Genomic DNA, 20,506 nt, shown 5'->3' with positions numbered 1-20,506 from the left:
GGAGACAGTCCCAAGGGCCAAATAGATAGGAGTGGAGGGCTGCATCGTCCCCTTGGGCCTGAGGTTCCCTGCCTCCTTCCTAAACCATGGTTTGTTTTCATCTCAAGTCAGCTGCTCAAAGAATGAACATGTTAGATTAAAAAAAAGAGAGCTTAGCTTAGTCTAGCATTATTTCTCCCTCAAATGCTGGCCAGCTGTGTGGCTCACAAGAGGAGCAATTTGCTGGCAGGATTTCTCCTAAAAAATAGAGGTATAATAAAAGTTTAGGAAACCTATAATTCACTTCTAGGTAGATACTCATGATTGCTATAAAAATGGCTACATCAACCCAATGGGTACATCCCTTTTCAGCCTCACCCAATTTCATCTTCAAAAATACTTTCTTGGCGATAATTAATTGATAGCTTTGAATGGACAAGCAGGTCTTGGATTAACCCCCCCAACCCCCTCTACTCAGTATGATTCAAAGACAGTTATAAATGAACACTTGCAATCACCACAGACCATGTTTTACCAGGAATGTCAAATTCTACATCGTTCATATTTACTAACCAAATTCTTGTTTGAAAGACACGGGACTCTTCCAGATGACCCATTTATTGAGCATTCAGCTTGATTTGTTTGCAGGGAGGTAATAAAGCAATGAACATTCATCCTAATTTTCTTGATGGGTGATTACGCATCTTTGTGTTAAACATTCATTCATTCCACGCTTTTCAATGCAAAAGGTCAGTTTCTTTTTTAAAAGGAGGATTTGTTCCACTAGGCTGACAGAGCGCTTTAATCCATTTTAATTGCGCAAACTGAAATCTCCCTGCATGCTTGAATTCATCCTGCAAAAGACTGGCAGTCTAGAGGTGCTCATGGATGTACTCTGTCTAATCAACACTGTATACGCCTATGAATACCTGAGTAAAAATAAAAAACTTCAACTAACTCATGAGAAGCGGCTGTAAGTGATGCTAGGTTGGTTCCAACGGCTGAAGAAGCAAGCCAACGTTCATTTTTTTAATTAAAAAGCATGTACATCTCAAATCTGACACATTAAAACATCTTGAAAACATTACGTTCATATATTATACCATGTCTTTGTTATTCCAGAACTCAATAAAGAGCATCCACTTTGCCTCAAAGACATTTGTTCTCTGTCATCCTTCCTTTACCCACACATAATTAGTCAGTTTATCCATTGGAGTATATTCATATTTTCCCACCAATTTCCAGCACGATGCATGAAGAACTTTGCATAGTGCTATGGGAAGGGTCTTGCATGTGGAAGGTCCCAGGTTCACGCTCCGGTGTCTTCAGGTAGGGCTGGGATAGAACGCTGCCTGAAGCCCCAGGGAGCCACTAGCCAGTCAGTGTAGACAATGCTCAGTTCAACAACAACAACAACCATTTTTTTGCTGCTGCTGCTGTCTTCTTCCTCCTCCTCCTCCTCCTCCTCCTCCTCCTCCTCCTCTTCATCTTCATCTTCCTCCCCCTCTTCCTCTTCTTCCTCTTCTCCTTCTCTCCCAGAACGTAGGGGCCATAGAGGGAGAGAAGAGGGTGAGGAAGTTGTACTGCCCAATTAAAAGACTTTGTGCTCGTAGAAGGATACTGTCCAATAGGACCCATTTTAGATTCAAAGCAATGGTATAGTTCCTTTTTGAGAGAATAACAGCCCAAACCTTTGTTGCTACTGGAGATGACTGCTTCCAAACACCAGAGGGGCTGTCACATACAGTAGAAGAAGGCGGAGGCCCAAAGGCAAAGACTAGATCCAATGGGCTTATGTTATACTAAGGTAGATGTTGGTGGGACTTCAGGATAAATTTATTAGCAGTTAGAGCAACCTGATGATTGAAGCAATTACTAACTAAGAGAGTGGTGGGTTCTTCATTTCTGGCTGCAGGGAACAGATAGCCAGATTCTCTAGCACCACATTTCCTGCACTGAGTGGCAAATTGGACTAGATAGCCTAGAATGCTCAACGATTTTATAACCAGTGCATGTGATTCCTGTAGAAGACTCACTTTTCCGATGTAGAGGGTTCAGCAGTCACCTGTTGTATTCTGCAATTGCAGCATTCAGTTTAAAATGCCATACACCTCTTCTCTCCGTGTGCTGCTTTGGAATACTTGCCCTTGGCAAAGGATACTTAACAGAACACAAATTGGAAAAAATAGAAATTAACATTTCCCTCTTCTGTAGGCTGAGGTAATGAGGGGAAATGTGAAATTCACGAAAATTCAATTTCCTGGGGGAAGCAAGCAACATCTGCATTAGCAAGAAATATAGCTTCATTAATTACTTTGGCTAGCCATGGTCTTTTCAAGCAGGGTGCTTCCAAATGGGGGTTTATTGTGGGACTGGTGCTCCTCATGCCTGCAAGCTTTTTGCAGCATCCGCAGGATGCTATTGACATCAAAATGCCAGCATGTGTCCCCTCCCCTGAATTTAATCAGGATTTATCCTTCATGCAGGAAAGCTGTGCTGTCCAATGAGGGCAGTATCATACCACTTTCAACAGTCATGGTTCCCCCCCCAATTAATCATGGGAACTGTAGTATGCTAAGGCTTCTGAGAGTTCTTAGGAAAGTACTATCTCCCTTACCTCTTGAGAGTCCCATGGACTGCAAGAAGATCAAACCTATCCATTCTTAAGGAAATCAGTCCTGAGTGCTCACTGGAAGGACAGATCCTGAAGCTGAGGCTCCAATACTTTGGCCAGCTCATGAGAAGAGAAGACTCCCTGGAAAAGACCCTGATGTTGGGAAAGATTGAGGGCACAAGGAGAAGGAGACGACAGAGGACGAGATGGTTGGACAGTGTTCTCGAAGCTACCAGCATGAGTTTGACCAAACTACAGGAGGCAGTGGAAGACAGGAGTGCCTGGCGTGCTCTGGTCCATGGGGTCACGAAGAGTCGGACACTACTAAATGACTAAACAACAACATCTCCCTTACAAAGCTGCAATTCTCATATTGGTTTCACAATCAATCTCTCTTCCCCAGGAACTCTAGCACTTTTAGGGAAACACTTTTGGGGAAAGAACTCTCAGCATCCTTAACAAATTTCCAGGAGTCTTTGGGGGGAGCCATGGCTGTTGAAAATGGTATGATATGGTTTAAATGTATAGTTCAGATGGGCCCTCTGATAAGGTGTGGGGTGTGGGAACCTTATTGCCGATGTCCCATTTGTGGTATCTAAATTACCTGTTTGTGATACCAAGCCCCCACACGTCTTAGTTTAACATGGCTGTGCTTCCCTGTGCCTCTTTCAGAGCATTCCCTTAGGGAGCAGTACCCTGAGATTTTGGATGTGACTTATCTCTGGCTGCAGCCAATTGCAACAGCGCACTTGAAAAGCTGTGCGAATACTCACAAGATGATGGGTCAAGTGCCATACATTGTGGACTTTTGATCCGAGTGTCAACTTTGGGTTTGACAGCTAATATGCTGCATTCCAGGAGGATTCTTTGCAGATGTTGCTGTGGTGTTTATGACATAATATCTCTTCCCACCGCAGTCAGATAACTGAAAGTGACCATCAATAAAGAAGGAAAGGAAAGCACTCGCATGTGTTATTTCATGGGGGAAGTAAGTCAAGCATCACATGTGCGAGAAACTTGGCCAAATAACACACATTAAACCTGACTGTGTCTCGGTGTTTCCCCAGGAGGCTTCGTGTACAGATGTTACTAGGGCATTTACAATATGCGCGCACACACAAAAATTATCCCTTCTCTGTGAACTAAATCGAAGTTGGGCCATGGAGACCCCGGCTCAAGATCTCTGTGGCACAGGTTCCTTGAGCAATTTTTATAAACACTTCCTAAACGCTTTATGAGCTATGAAAACAGTTGGGAGAAACTGTGCAGCCACATAAAGGTCACATGCTAAGTATGTTGCTGGAAAACAATCGGGAAGGATTGGGGAACTGGAGTTCACAATGACAAATGTTGTGGGCCTAAGGCAACATTTCCTGCTGTAGTTCTTAACATCTGTGTTATACTCTGCAATACTCCTACACACACACACACACACACACACACACACTCATGCAGAGCTGTGGAGTACGCATTTCAGTCACCAAACACGTGTCTTAATTCGCATTCTTTAAATTCAGGGCTATAAATCATAAAGCTTGGGAAGAAAAAGAACCTGGATCACTGGGGTCTGAATTTCCACCCCCACCCCTTCTGTTTCTGGTCTAGATTACAGACATGTTGTTGCTAAAAACAATTCTTCTTTTCTTTTCTTCTTTTCTTTCTCCCCCCCCCTTTCCTTTTTTAAAAAAATAAGCCATTTGCTGAATTAGCTGATTTATGTCTTGCAATTTCCGTAAATGCCATCAGATATAATTCTCTCAAATGGCTGGGGTTTTGCTGCCTTGTTTTGCATTGCACACAAGGTCTCCTTGAAGCAGACATCAGAGAGCGAAGACGTGGCCTAACAGTCTGTAGCGCGTCCCATGCAAAATGTGCTGCCTGAGATCAAATGTTAACTGAAGTGATAGAGTTAATTACAGTGCCGAAAGAACCCAATCCTGCAAGGTGTTGAGCTTTGCCAGTGAGGTGCTGAGTGTTTGGGTTCTCACTGAGGTTTGTGGGAGATGAAAGTGCTTAGCACCTTGATGTGGAATTATATTGAATCTAGATTTGCACCCCACTCCCAGAAAGCTGTGTTACCATGTCGTTGCAAAACAGACTCTTAGTTTCGGCATCATCCTGATGAAAGCATATGGGGGAAACCTCATGGGGGAAACCCTTTACCTCTGCTGTTGTTTAAAACCACAGTTTGCCTCTCAGTGATCCTTCACCCCCACTTTACTCAAACTTCTGCCATTGTTTAAAACAGTCATTCATTTTCCTTTCAGTGTTCCTCCCTTCTCACTATACTCAAACGTCTCCCTCTTCCATTGCTCAGCTGCCTCATGTGAGAGCAATAATGGATGTTGAGCCCTCAGATATTCCATAGTATTTTACTCAAAGCTCTGCTGTTGGTTAAAACCACCATCTCCCTCTCAGTTCCCTTTGTCCCTGATTTACTCAAATTTCCACCTTTGTTTTAAACCACTGCTTTCCCCCTCTTAGTGCTTTTCCCATCTTGCTCCCATGCCATGGCTACTGCTGTTTCACATTTGCTCCCCTCCCACACAATGAAAATCAAGGACTGTGATGCGGCACTACAAATACTCCAATGGGGGCTGTGTGATGACATTCTTACATTTTTATTATATATAGAGAAAATATAAAATTGACCCGTGGGGATCTGTTAGCTGGCTCTGTGGGAGCCAGAATGGTGAACCTAAAGATGTCATTGTCACATTCCACAGCACTTCTGCAGGTAACCTGCCCGAGTCAGACCCCCTTGAAAGATTTGCCTATGCTTATTAAGTTGTTTTAACATTTGTCAAAATTCCCCCCAAAATAAGCACCCTCGCATTGATTGTAAGCTCCTTGGGACAGAGACCTGCCATTTTCTTTTAACTTTTTGCTAGATATAGCAGCAAAAGGAGAGAAAGAAAAGGAGGTGCAAGAGCACAGTAGACAACTACATGGGTCCCAGGTTTGCAAATAATTCCAGTTTGACTTGCATTGTACTGCCTGTTGATTCCGAGAATGGTGCAACTCACCCTGAATGATCTTTCTCTGAAAATTCAATTGTGATGCTCCCTCCCCAATGTACCCATCTGGATAAAGTCTAACATACTGAAGCATCTATCAGCTTTCTTCAGACATCAATAATGATGCAAAGGGAGCAGGAGAGAGTTATACATATAGATGTATTGTTTGGAAGCTATTACACAGGAAGTGTCAAATCCAGGCAAGACTGGTTTCCTCCAAGAGTTCAATATTCGAGCCATGCCAAGAAATGTGGTTATATGATACACCTGTCCAAAAAAGCAGCCCTCTCTGCACAGCTGCAGCATCACTAGCCACCAAGACGGCTTTTGATGGTATCAAGTGGGAATAGGCTTCATGTGCGCAAATGGATTCAATTGGACTTGCTTTTCATTGATTCAGCTACGATTCCGCACACAAATCCATCTGTCAGCAAACAATGAGAGATAGTTGATAAATGCTGCTTGGAGGGGCAGCGGTTGCCTGCTGTATCGTGATGCTGTATTTATCTTGGCCTTTGTGAACATAACTCAGGCGATTTGAAAAGCAGCAAATGTAACAGAGATGGAGACAAATGCAATGGGATTTCAGAGATCTGAGTGAGCTCTTTTCGAAAAGCCACAGGCTTCGTCCCAGTACTCTCAATGTTGTCTGGAATATTTCTTTGTCATCTTAATGGGAGGGAACACACTTAGCCAAGGGGATTTGGTCACTAACCTATCTTCCATAGGCACTTGAGGGTTGCCAGGTTCAAATCCACTTGGTAGCTCTGGTCTCTAGCCTGGAAGCACAATCCCATCAGCAGGTTTGGGGGGAGAATTGAGGTTTGGTTTGCATTCTCATTCATGCTTCTTGAAACAATATGCAAGCCAAAAGGCAGCTATACTTCAACACAGATACGTCTCTGATTTTTGCGATGCCATTCTCCAGCCAAAAATAAAATAAAATCTGTGTTTAGTGGCATAGAGATAGGGATGTAAAAAGGCATCATTTCCCATTTACACTTGTATTCCTCACATGCAGCACTGTTTCTCTTCCTCTGAAGTTTGCCTTCTGTCAAAAACCATATTGTTTGTCTGCTGTATTGAAATTACATAAATTATGTTGTCCACCCAGTTTGCATTTCATTGCAAAGGAAACACACTGCAAATAGGGGAAACCATGCAAATCAATTGCATATTGTTTGTGGACCGCAAGCAACAACAGCACTGAATGCGGATTATAGCCACTCGATTGATTTCTGTTCCGGATATGGGATGAATAAACAAACATTGGCAACTTCTGCACCAATTTCCATTTCCATTGCAATTCTTTGAGGTCCCTTTATAGGGGCTTTGTGATACAAATATAGCCATCATCAGTAGTAGCCATTGATGGAAAAATATAGCTCCTGAGAAGAGAGCCAAGGTTCAATGAATTACTTAAACGTGAGTGTTCCTTAAGTTACTGTTCTGTGTTACCACTTCACAGCTTGGCTTTGTGAGAACTGCAAGTTGTATCACTTAGGCAGTGGTGTAGCATGGGGGGTGCAGGGGGGGCCGGCCGCAGTGGGCGTAACATCTGAGGGTTAGGGTTAGGGTGCGCAAATCCATGGGTTGGGGGCGCAAATCCACAGGTTAGGGGCACAAATTACTTGCCTTGCCCCGGGTGCTGACAACCCACGCTACGCCACTGCACTTAGGTAATGATTGCCCATGTTTATTAATCCTTTTACGAGGTTCCCTTTGCCCAGAATACTCCCCCACCCCATACAAATATATCCATGGGCCTCCTTTTTAGCATGTGTCCCAGGCTTGGTTTATTTTGTGGGTTGCACAGTTAGCAGTACCTCTAATAAATTTTGACGGAGAGTTTCCGTTGTTGTTTTTCACATGGTGCCATTGCCTTTGGAAGTCCTTTTGGAGAAGAAGAGCAAGGAAACATGTTTGGGTGAGATCCTACTGCATAGCAAACCACCTTCTGGCAAGTGTTAAAATTAATTTCTCTAGAGTTAGATGAAATTAATAACATTTGTTTGCCTTTGCCTCTATCTATAAACATTTCTGCTGTTTGAATACCCTTTCTGCTGGAAAGTGACATGCATATGGATGATTTATGAGGAATCAAATTGTTTCGTAAGGGTAAAAGGAAAAACAAAGTAGATTGTTTCACAGTTCAGCATTCCTTGAAACTTAAATTTCAGGCTTGGTGTTACTTCCATTAAAGTTGGCAGGAGTTTTGCCATCGACTTCAGTGGAGTGGAGCAAATGTTCTTGAAGTCCTGGCCAGATGGTGAAAATAGTTGTGGGCCTGGATTCAAAGGACTGTGTGGGGAGTCCCATATATGCAATAGGGATGCTGAGGCCCCCTGACCACAATGCTCCCAAACCTGAAAAGCTTGTCTTGAAACACAAGGGATTTTCAAGAACAGCGTCCAACACGGTGCAAAGAGCTGCGGTTGGACAACAGCCTCCAGGGAAGCTTTCGTACACATGTGGAAGCATTTGTGCATGGCTATGGGGCTGTTTGGATCCTGGCCTGATGCTCTTCATTTATACCTTGGAGTCAAGAGGCTTTCTGTTTGTGTTAGTTTCTTTTCCGTCAAGAGGTGCAAAGTGTGGAGAGAAAGGGGGAGAAGATCGCAGCTCCAATTCCTGTCCATATGCAAAAAGTTACTTGTTCTTCTAACTCACTCCTCATCCCGATGGCAACTGAAAATCTATACCTGATCCCCATCCCTGATCCACAGTCCAGAGCTTTCGTTCACAGCTAAATCATTCAGATAAATGGAGAAAGTATCTTGCCCATCTGGATATTCAAAGGAATGCTTGCATAGATTTGACTTCACTGGAATGAATAAGGTGCTATTTGCATTCAGGGAAACTTTTGCTGCATCCAGACAGAATGCTAAACCATGGCTTAGTGCAAGTAGAATAAGTCATAGTGAATCCTGGGCTGGCACAGCTGTGAAAGCTTTCCATTCTGATATATATTAACTGAAGTTTAGTGTGTCATCTGAACCCTTAACTGCAGTTAATCTTAATTATGGTGAGTAGAAACAAGGCAACTTAATAAACTGTCATTTGCATATCTTCACTAAGCAAAGCTACAGTATAGTTTGATAGGGTTGCCATATGTCCAGATTTTCCAATGACGGAATTAGCATCTGGGGGGAATTTTGGGAAATCAGCAAAATGTCCAGATTTTTACTTGAAATATGGCAACCCTAAGTTTGGAAGCATTCTGAACTGTCCCATGTCCACTCTGTGCCATTCCAATGTTATTTGTTATTTGGGTTCAAGTCTTATTTGTTAAATCTGAAGTTCTGTTTCGCCCACATTGACTCTAATGCTGGAACTAAAAACAGTGATGTCTTTCCCTTGCTTTTCATGTAAGTGAATGAAATGTGCAGGCAGAAGTGCCCCTCCAGAGTGGATTCAACCTTCTTATTACACTTTATCAAGATTCACATGGGACGGGGGTAGTGCTGTGATCTAAACCACAGAGCCTAGGGTTTGCTGATCAGAAGGTTGGCGGTTTGAATCCCCGCAATGGGGTGAGCTCCCATTGCTCGGTCCCAGCTCCTGCCCACCTAGCAGTTTGAAAGCACGTCAAAGTGCAAGTCGATAAATAGGTACCGCTCCGGCAGGAAGGTAAACGGTGTTTCCATGCGCTGCTCTGGTTTTGCCAGAAGCGGCTTAGTCATGCTGGCCACATGACCCGGAAGCTGTCTGCAGACAAACGCCGGCTCCCTCGGCCAGTAAAGCGAGATGAGCGGCGGCAACCCCAGAGTCATCCACGACTGGACCCAACTGTCAGGGGTCAAGATTCACATTGTTTGGGTGGGTTTTTGTTTCGTTTTTAGAAGCATAACAATAACATATAATTCAGTATGACTTCCTAGCATCAGTTTGTGTTTGAGGAGTTGATACCTCCCATGGCTGGAAAAAAACACAACATGGTTGCAGTTATAATGTTTGCTAGCCCTCCTAGCCCAGTATTCTGTTCTCACAATGGCCATCCAAATGCCTAGAAGAAGTCCACAAGCCCAGAAGGGCATTCTCCATGTCCCTGCACTTTCTTGCAACTGTCATTCTGAAGCACACTATTGCCAGCACCCAAAACATTAATTTGCACAGCCATGGATTTTAGGAGGATCAAAAATGCAATAAAGTCCCAGTTTGATCATGAAGTCATCTCTGAAGGAGGAAGAAAACCACACATCTGGTGACAACAATGACTTCAGAGTCATGTGAGAGACTCCAAATATAGGGGGGGAGGGAAATGGCATTCTGCATAGAGTAATAACTGGAATTGGCTCGCACATTTTTCATTTCCATGCATTTGTTATTTGTTGTTGATGCATGCAATGAGGGAAAGTTCCTTTGGAGCTCTCTGCAGTAGTGAGCTGTCTTTCTGGGTGACACAATTTTCCTTTTACACAGAGCAGGAGGACAGACCCACACCTTTCAAAATGAGGCATCCCTCCCAGTTTTTTTTCCGGCCCTGGAATAGCAAGGGATCTGTTCTTCACCCCATATGTTGTGTCAGCCTGGAGTTTATTCAAAGGCCACCAAGCCTGTGGGAGGATCTAATATCTTGAATGAATTTGGACCATCTCCTAAGTAAGTTTCATTCTCTGAATGAACAGGGCTGGTTATATAATCCTCAAATAGTCTTCTAAAGCAATAGAGTTAGGGTTGGGGGGGTTTTTTTTTGGTAAGCTGGGATGCAGATGCAATTTTTTAAAAATCAGGAAATTCAGGGATTAGTTATCATAACTTAAAAACAGAAGAATTTACCCCAGTTGCTGGAAACCACAGGAGGGGAGAATCCTGTTCCTTATGAACTTTCCTTAGACATTTTTGGCCACTGTGAGACCAGAATGCTGGACTGTGTGGGCTATGTGCCTTGTCAGGGGACTGCCATCAGAAAGGGGGCACAAGAATACAGGGAGCCTCCAACATTGCTGAGAAGTAGCTCTTCCTCAGGCAGTGGAGAGAGCCATGCCTCCAGTGAAGCAGAGGAGGAAAGGAGGGGCGAGGTGAGGGAAAGGCTCACAGATGCTACTGTGATCCCAAGCGCCTCACTTAGCCAGGCTGGTCAGGAAACAGACCTGCCACTTCCGTCGTCCAGTTTTCGCAGAGGGGTGAAACGGAAGGAGGGGAGGCGGAGATTTGGGGTGGCCAAGTTCTTATGTTGGGGGGAAACCCGGAAGGGGGCACTCCCGGAATCTGTAAGTGACTGAGACAGACATGAACTTTGGGTTTCTGCACTGTGCATAGTTTGCACTAAATAAAACCTGTAAAAGACAGGTCAGAGTCCTGGCAACCACCTGCAAACCTGACAGCCCTGATCCAACAGGCTCTTCTTATGTAGTTCTGAACAGTTAGCGGTCCTTCCCCCCCTCCTCCACTTTGCTTGTAGAGCCCTACTCAGCTGTTAGTTTTAGATCAGCAGAACTGGCTCTGCTAAAGGGGCCACATAATACCTGTTCCACATTTGTAAGAACTTAATCGCATAGTATGGCAGCACCAGCACTTGGAAACTCTCTGCCTATTGAGATCAAGCAGGTGCCTTCACTGTACTTTTTTTTTTTTTTTTTTTTTTGGTGCGTGAGAAAAACATTCTTGTTTAGACAAGACAACCCGATGCTTAAATAGTCAAGGTAAGTTGTATGTTTTGTACTGCTGTGAATTTTTCTCTCTTTTTTGGTTTTATCTTTTAGTAAACCGCTTTGAGGGTTTCTCCCCCTTTATACATCCAAGCGGCGTATAAATTTTATGAAATAAATAAAATAAACTATGCATATAGGAACGCTTCCTTAAAGAAACATGACCTTTGAGAGAAGTTATAATGGTTTCATTCTCACTGTGCAGCTGGAGGACTCCCACAGAAATCATTGGATCAGAATATAATTATACATATTTTGTGCTACTCTGAATTTTGTGGTATAGTTTTAAGTTCAAAAAATGTCCTAAAATGTGTTAATATGTATTTTTAGGATCAAATGTGATTGGAAATGTGTATATTAAAATAAAATACATGTATATTAAGATGAAATACTTGTTCAACTATGCAATATGTGATAAAATAAATACATTTCAATCAATTTTTAAAATCTCAGATTAATCTGGAAACAGTATGATGATGATGAGGATGGATGAAGTGGTCTTAATTTGTGAGTGGGCGTATGTGAAATAGACTGATCCATACGTCCCTAGTTGAAAGATCCCAGTGGAGTAAATCTAATACGGTTCCAGCCTCATCCTCTGTATGGCAATGCTAATTGAAGTTAAACAGGTAACGCTTTAGAAACAATTGAGATTCAAATGTATTAGATAATTTTTTTATTTTTAAAAATAAAGAACCTTAATAGTATCTCATGAGCGTAAATGAAGTTTAAAGCACACTTGCTGAGGCGATTCCCAAAATAAACACCCGAAAACGATGAAAGATGTCCTGAATCTGGTAAAATATTGTGCAATCTCTATAAGAATCCCCAATGAGTGGCAATTCTGTCATCCCAGCTGCTGCTAAAGTCTTTTAAAATAATGGAAAAGAAGGATTTATCGGTGGGTGACTGCTTTGTGGATTTGGTTCTGGAATATAAGCAGTTGGCTGAGATCAATGATGGAAATCTACGAGCATTCGTGGTACAGATGTTCCAGGTACAGACTGATCGCATTGTGATTTTTCGTTGCCTACCTTTGAGACTGTCCATAGTCAGAGTGAGTCCATTAAAAGCTATATCCATCACTGCAAACACTCAAGGGTAAGTCTGAATAAAACGGCAGGAAGGAAATGCTTCAGATTAACATTTTGGCGGAATGCCTCACGAAGAAGGCATTAGCTGAAATATTAGTCTATAGGATTTCCTTCCTCTAGTTGTTCTCAATACGCCAAGGACCCATTGCTAAAAGAGTTGGGATATGTTGGTTTAGGATCACTGGGTTTGGGGGCAGAAGAGTGTGATAGCCTGGGCATTTGTTGCTGCAGAGCAAAATACAACAAAGCCAGTTCTGATAAATTGTTCTTGAACATTAATGTGATAAATGGCACAGTGTTTTAACATGCATCACTGTCTACAAGATATAACAACAACAACAACAACAACAACAACAACAACAACAACAACAACAACAACCCGACATCACACATACACAATGCATGCCGGGCCCTCTCAAACTTGGGGGCAACTAGGCGCCTCTGCATCCCATCATAGTAAGGAATACTGTTTTCAGGTGACCAGTGTGCCTGCTCAGTCTGTTGTTGAGGTAATGTCAGCTGATGAGTAACTTCAAGGCCCCTAGTCTTCCTTCTTACGGTTTCTTTGTCTAAGTTGGACTTGGACCAGGCAGTCCTTCAAAGAGAGGAAGGCCCCATGTAAAGTCTATGTGCTCTGTGTGTGCATTAGATGATGTCTGCAGCTTTAAATCAGGATGAATGAGATTAATTCTAATTCAGGAACTCCAGCTGAACGAGGCCGGGGACTGGACATGAGAAGCTGGTATTTATGTAATGGACTTATGAAATTATTTCACACAAGAAGTCTGAAAACATTGACCCTGGAGTAAGCACACCAGCTTCTGAGGTCTACTCTGGACAAAATGGTTTCAGGAATGCTTCTGATGCGTGTGATTTCTATAATAAGAAAAATACTTTCAGAATTCCAGTTTGTATTATATGAAGCACTCATAGCATTTGTGTGCCATAAAATGTGAGCTATATCATGTGAAGGATGACATCCAACAATAACAAACAAAAGATCCTCATTCCAAGATTGTGGTTCCATGAATGCCTAATTATATCTGCTAACATTAAGGATTTTCTACACTTTTACCCCACATACAGCACACGTTATCTGAGGAAAACCATATTTAAGAACTCCTTAATCCTACAGGCTAGGGGTTGTGTCCAATATCAGTAGACACATTGAAATTAATGGACATGACCAATTTAGGTCCATTCATTTCAAAGGGTCTGCGCTGAGTAAAACTTAGTTGAATTTATTGGTACCCATCTGTCTTGAGAGAAAATGGAGTGCACCTCTCGGGATGAAGTCAAAGTGCTGCATTAGCATCACCAAAGTGACCTCCCTGGGGTGCAAGCCTGGGCAATGTGTATTGAGGTCCTGGGCTGCCCAGACAACAAGACCCTCCTCTCGGCCTCACTGATGTGGTCCAAAGAAAAGCAGAGCAATATGACTGACATCAGCTTAGCTGCAGGAATTGCCATAAGGAGGCATACAAGGCACCATCCAACAATCTTAGGGATTCCACTCCAGATTTGTGTAGGATTTACTCCTTTTTCTTCTCTTGAAGATATCCCACAAAGCAGCAGAAGTTTAGGATCAGTGTTCTCCTTCTCCTAGATGGGCTACCTTCCCAGGTTGATAAGCCCCATCTGCCTGTCACTTCCCTCTACATGACATGCAGAAACTGCCTTCTTGACTGTTGGACCTGCTGCTGGTCTTGGACGCTCAATGTACCAGAGCTTGCAGAAGTTGTTGGGCTCCATCAGTCCTATACAGCATGGCCAATGGTCAGGGGTGGAGGGCCAGCAATATCTAGAGCAGCCTTTCTCAACCGGTGGGTCCCCAGATGTTGTTGAACTACAACTCCCATCACCCATTGCTAGCAAGGCCAGAGCTCAGGGATGATGGGAGTTGTAGTCCAACAACATCTGGGGACCCACAGGTTGAGAACCGCTGATCTAGAGGGTCATAGGTTCCCATCTCTGCTGTGGTATTCAGCAAAATCTGCATGCTGTGAAAGCAATTTTTAACAGACTTTATCAGGCAAACAGCATACAGTAGTAAATTGTATTTGACAACCTATGAACTTTCATATTTGAAACACACATATTTGCCACAAGAGATGTCAACTATAGGCATTTCAAACATTTTAATTCTACAACCTTAACTGAAATAACTCATATTTTTCAGGTACACATTTCACATTCAAATTGTAAATTTGAATTCAAAATTCCTCATCCAAAGTTTAGATTTTGAAATTGGGGGCAGGGGTTCACTGAAATGTCACATATTTGTGATTATTTATGTTGTCTCTGTCAACACCATTGTGTGATCAGTTTATTACTACCAAGAGATTCAGCAAAACCATATTTCGCTTGGGGAAGAAAATGAGGTCGTAAGCGTATATAACTTATGAAATCAGTGTGAATGCTGTTTTTACGTTTTTTACCGTTTAAATAATCAGCTTAAATAAATGGGAACAAGTACCCTATTACTTTTGAAACATTGTCCGCTTGTTCTGAAGATGTCAGAAAACAAGCACAGGGCGCCTGTATGTTTAAAGTTAGCCAGCATTGTGGATTGACAGATGTGATGCCTGCATCCGCTTGCAGCTGGGATGGATTCCTCACAAGTGTAGAAATATCAGATGAGGATAATCTTTCAGTGAACTATTAATTGTTTGGTTAGTTTCCAGTATCTTGAACTGCAACAGCTCATTTTGTTCTGAACTCACTTAATTTATTCTTGCCAGGATGCACTTAGGTGATGTATTTGCTAGTTTGATACATTCTGGGTAACATTAGCACTTCCTTAAAATGTGTTAACAGGTGCACAGGTGAAAAGTTGAACAGCTTAAAGGGCTCAAGCGGTGCAAGGAAAGGCAACGGATATTTTAGGTGTGCTCCAGGAAAATGTTTACATGCTGCTTCTGAGCTGTACAAATCTCTGAGTGCTGCAGATGCTTGCTCTTTGGACAAAGAAGGGCAGCGAAAGGTCAGTTTGCTGCTGCCGTTGGGTGTTTCTCTCCATCTTTCGTCTCCTTCAGAGCTGGCCAACTTTATGGAGCTGTCTTCTGAATTTTTCCACATTGTTTGCCCCCGAATCCCACTTTGTATTGCAAGGTTATGGAATGGGAACGAAAATTCACATGGAGGCTTATTGCTTTAGTATGCATTTAATAAAAGTTAGTGGTGCTGTCTTTGCTTGATGTTTCACCTGCAAAGAGGCCTTCTCTTTCCCTTAGCGTTATGGACACATTTCTTTCTCGATAGGGTGATTTCCTAAAGGTCTTATGCTGCTGTTGTTTGACACATTCAGTAAAGCAATTTTTTTGACTAAGTGGCACTAGCAGATGCTTCTCATTTGCTCCCGCCGTAGAGAGGCATGCAGGTCGCCCCAACGCAAATGCCAGAACAGTTCAAATCTGGAAAGTTACTACTTTTCCGTCAGAGGCAGACTGACCAAGAGAAGACTTCCTGAACTTCAAGAAAAGTTTGTCAGGAACAGGCTGTCTGACCCATGAAAGCCTGAGGCAAATGCCATCTTTGATTTCATATCCGAAACAACTTTACAACCTCGTAGCAGAGTCCAAGAACAGTATATTTTCTCAAGCCTCTTTCTGTCACTTCCCTGATCCTTCTGCAACAAGTGTAATAGGAAATACGCCTCCCACCCCAGCCCTACCACCCCAATATCAGCAACGCACGCACTTGCCTAGCAAGGCAAATTCAAAGTGACATCTTATTTTTCATTTTTATTGTTTGCATGTGGTAGTCTCATTCTGAAGCTTAGAATGCATCCTTTCTGAAGTCACAGAGGTATCCCATCTGAGGCGATCTTTTATTACCATTAATACTTCTCTGCCCACAATACTTGAGTCTCGGGACAGTTCTGTAATATATTAATTAATGGTGCGCTAGGATGTGACATTTCTGGCGTACATCACCGGTTCACTACACTCCCTAATTTTGTGTAAATCTTGGTGTTTTATAACTGCAGAGAATTAAATCTGCTATCAAAACAGACTTCCCTTTATCCTGGGAGTGTCATAAAATTTTAAGGCCTTTATTATTTAGTGCGCTATATATGTCAGGAACAATTTTCTGGGTTTTTTTGTTTCATTACCCTTGAGCAACCCCCCCCACCTCAAACTTTGCAGGATGCATGTAGCCCCCTGAGAGATCTCTACATTGCCCAAATAAACTTATGTGGTGTCACAAATTGTTCTAGAAAGCCCCCCCCCCCTTTTTGGCATGCTACATATAATATATTTTTGCATGTGATTCTGGTGGGTGATCGGCTAGTTAATAGTCGGAGTTCTTTATTTCTCCTATAATATTCTATTAACGTACACATCTAATTTCACCACAGTAATTTTCACAGACGTTATCCAGTTTCTCTTTTCTGCTGTTCTGGCCAGCTGGGAATGCCTTTCTGTTTCGTTCCATTATTTTACTCAGCTTACTGTAATAATGTATGAAGGCAAAATATGCAGAGAAGACAAGCTTCTGCTGTGGTTTGAGTGGACAAAATGTCTACTCAGATGAATAATCCATTACCATAGCTGCTGTTTTCCTAGTTTCAAGCATAGCTACAGTTCAGAAAAGATCATTCGGGACGAAAGAAGAGAATCCTGTTGCATTGGACCACAAACATATCCCCACTGTGACCAATCAAGGTGCCCATGGGAATCCCACTGGCAGGACATGAGTGTACTAGCTCTCTTTCACTGTTGTTCCCTGGAAGCTGGTGTTTTGAGACATGCCTCCTATGATATTGGAGGCACTATGCAGCTATCTGGATGTATAGGGAAGGGGTAGTACCTATCAGGTGCAGGTTGGCACGTAGAGGCAGAGGCAGTTGTCAGTGAAGTTAACTCTTTATTCAAGAAAATGGCATACAAATCAGCAACACTTCCCAGTCAGTCTTGACCCTATAGAGCTGTTGCCAGGACTGAAGGTCCCAGCCTTCCATCCTTTCTCAGGCTCCTGGATGTTTCCCAAGCAGTCTCAAACTACGTCTGCACACCTCTGGTCTCTGGCCAGTGTGGTGTAGTGGTTAAGAGTGGTAGACTCATAATCTGGTGAACCGGGTTCGCGTCTCCGCTCCTCCACATGCAGCTGCTGGGTGACTTTGGGCTGGTCACACTTCTTTGAAGTCTCTCAGCCCCACTCACCTCACAGAGTGTTTGTTGTGGGGGAGGAAGGGAAAGGGAAATGTTAGCCGCTTTGAGACTCCTTCGGGTAGTGATAAAGTGGGATGTCAAATCCAAACTCCTCCTCCTCCTCCTCCTCCTCCTCCTCCTCCTCCTCCTCCTCCTCCTCTTCTTCTTCTCTCGTCATTATCCTGCACGTTCTTGGAGACCAGGGGGAGCAGCAGGAGAGGGAGACTTCCAGGATTCTTCAGCAGCCTCTTGACCTGACCCCCCCCCCTCTGCTTCAGCCTCAGGGTCTGAACGGCTCTCTGTCACTGGCTCTTCCTCCTCACTAAACCCTGTTGCCCTTTCAGCATCCAGCCGCTCCTCCCAATCTGCTCCCTCCCAATCTGCTCGACCTCTCCTCAGTCAGAACCAATTCCCTGGCTCTGAGCCTTCCTCCTCTGGGGTTTGTGGGTTCCCTGGGTAGCGTTTCCCACCACTCCTCGTCGTCCAGCCAGTCCCTGACAGTAACTCTCGTGGGGAACATGTTGTGCTCCTTCTGGGGTAGTTTGTCCATCTCTGGTCCCCACCCTGCACTCAGCTCTCACCTGTGGCTTCCAGAAGCCATCAGGATGTGACAGCAGACACACCCTGGGAAAGGGTTTCAACTGGTCGGCTAAACCAGGTGAGGGCATCTGATGGGTCTTAGACCCTCAGTGAGTTAGGGACTTCCCCTGCATGTGAAGACAGACTCTGGCACATTGAGCAGACAAGATGAGGCTTGTCAACCTGGGAAGGTAGTACATCTTGGAGAAGGAAAACTGTGGTCCTAAAATTCTGCTGCCTTGTAAGATATCTTCAGGAGAAGAAAAAGCTAAGGATTAAACCCTACCCAAAACCAGAGTAGAGTTCCTAAGACTGTTAGATGGTAATCCCTGCAGCCAAGCTGGTGTCAATCATATTGCACTGATTTCCTTTGGACCACATTAGTGAGGCAAAGAGGGGGCTTTTGTTGTCTTGCCAGCCCAGGACCTCCATACACATTGCCTAGGCATGCACCCTGGGGAAATCTCTTCACTAACGCAGCGATTTGACTCCATTGTCTCTCTGGACAGAAAGGTGCCAAGAACAATGGAGCTGTCATAGCTAGTAGCCATTGATAACCTTATCTTCTGTGAATTTAACTGATCCCCTTTGAAAGCTAATCAAGTTGGTGACCATGACTTCATCTTGTGGCAGCAAATGCCATACCAGCTGTGTGAATCTCACACCAGTCAACCTTTTCCAGCTGTACAATTTCGTTTTTTGAGATAGATTCAGGCAGTGCTTTTCCATATTGAGTTTTCTTGAAATAGGGTGGGAGATACCAGGACCAATTCTTGTTTTCTTATATTTTCTTGGTAAATCCACAGTCCCCCTCAAGTCCCTCTTCTGCTTTTTTTAAAAAAAAAAGAAGAAGAAGCAGAAGCAGTGTGTGCACTCATTTTCAGAGTTACCATTAATCAGATTACTTCCTCAAGCTTCGTATCTAAAGGTTATGCCTCTGAGAGTGGGTGGGCAGATGAGTCTATTGAATATGTCTGTGGACTGAATTTAAACTCAACTACTATATCCAAAATCACAAAATATCATAGAAGTGTACTGATCCAGTGGAACATACTCTATGCATTGAAAACAACTTTTCAAAAAGTATTGTTGCATGTGAGAAATGCATAGATGTTAAGACAAATATAACTTCATTTCATAGTTATTGGCCAGCTATCAAGACTGCATCATTATCTGCTTTCAGCACTTTAACTTTATGAAGGCAGGAATCCAATGTTTACAGGGGAGGAGCTGTCTCTTGGGATCGAAGGGGCTAATATTCTTGGCCATTTAATGCATTTCAATGTTTATGGTCACATGCAAAGCACTAACCCTGAGCGATTTATGGTATGTAAAGCCAAAATAAGGGTTATCAGCTTCCTTTTAACTAACCAATTGATTGAGCAAAGCAGAAAATTACCAAAGCTTCATCATTAGTGCTTACTGAAGGGAAATAAATTGTAAGTTTCTCTGGCTACCTCTACTAACCCCTTTTGAACTTTAACTACCCGAACCAGCCCTTACACTGTATGTGAATAACAAGACTTCTGACAATTTCTCTCCCCTAGCTCCAAACAAAGTATGTTTTTACATAAGGTTTTAGTAAGGCAAGAAGTTAAATAGTTTGTGAGAAAATAATTTTAGGAATAAACCCCAATTTCACTGCTTCAGTAGCTACCCACATGGGCAAATAGTAATAAAAATGTACAGAGCTAAATGCATCCAGATATACCTACCCTACGATTCCTTCAAACTAAGCCTGAACTTATCAATTTGCATCTGTCAGCTCATCTTCTGGGTCCCTTTCTGGCCTTCTCTTGGCTCCTTCCTTGGTTCATCTTTGCTCTCTAACAGTTTACAGTGTTCCAACTCTCTTAAAGATTTCAGTTCTTTCTTGCTTTTGCAGCTCTTCAACTCCTCAACTCTTCATATCTCTGCCTCCATAACTTCTCTTCTCTTCAACTAGCTACCCTATTTTCCAACTCAACTATGGGCTGTGTTCAGTGCTGTGACAGCACTGTTCCTCTGATATAGCTGGACTTCTTTCCCCCCTCCCTCTATGCAACCCAAAATCTACTTTGCAGGATCCCTCAAACAGAAGGTTATCCAGCTTATCTACAGAAATCTGGCTGCACATTTTTAAAAAATCTACTAATTAGTAGTCATAATTAGTGTTGGGTGTCAGGTCTCCATGCCAGAATACCTGTGTTGTTTCAGAACACACTATGGTATGTTTAGAATATTTCCTGGTACTCTCTAGCCCCATCTATTGGGAATATTTCATAGCTTTGATCTAACTTGGACGCATTCCAGGTTCCGGCTTTTAATACGTGAAAGGAAGGCTCTAGGATACATAATGTTTTTTAAAAGCCCTGCAGTGGGACTGACACTATGGTACTTTTAAAAGGTGGAATTAAAATTATGTGGACACATCAGAGGT

General features: G+C 43.0%; 1 long non-coding RNA gene across 1 annotated transcript in view; it reads left to right on the top strand.

The window, feature by feature from the left end:
• Positions 1 to 20,506, top strand: part of LOC310742607 — a 32,536-nt gene that overhangs the window by 7,518 nt on the left and 4,512 nt on the right. Inside the window, exon 2 of the long non-coding RNA XR_014538605.1 lies at positions 7,502 to 7,570. This is a non-coding gene — a long non-coding RNA (uncharacterized lncRNA). The remainder of the gene's footprint in view (positions 1 to 7,501; positions 7,571 to 20,506) is intronic.

The sequence above is a fragment of the Podarcis filfolensis genome (assembly GCF_964270895.1).
Source record: "Podarcis filfolensis genome assembly, chromosome: 9".
NCBI lineage: Eukaryota > Metazoa > Chordata > Lepidosauria > Squamata > Lacertidae > Podarcis > Podarcis filfolensis.
The sequence above is the reverse complement of the archived record's forward strand: the minus strand, read 5'-3'. Positions and strand labels throughout refer to the sequence as shown.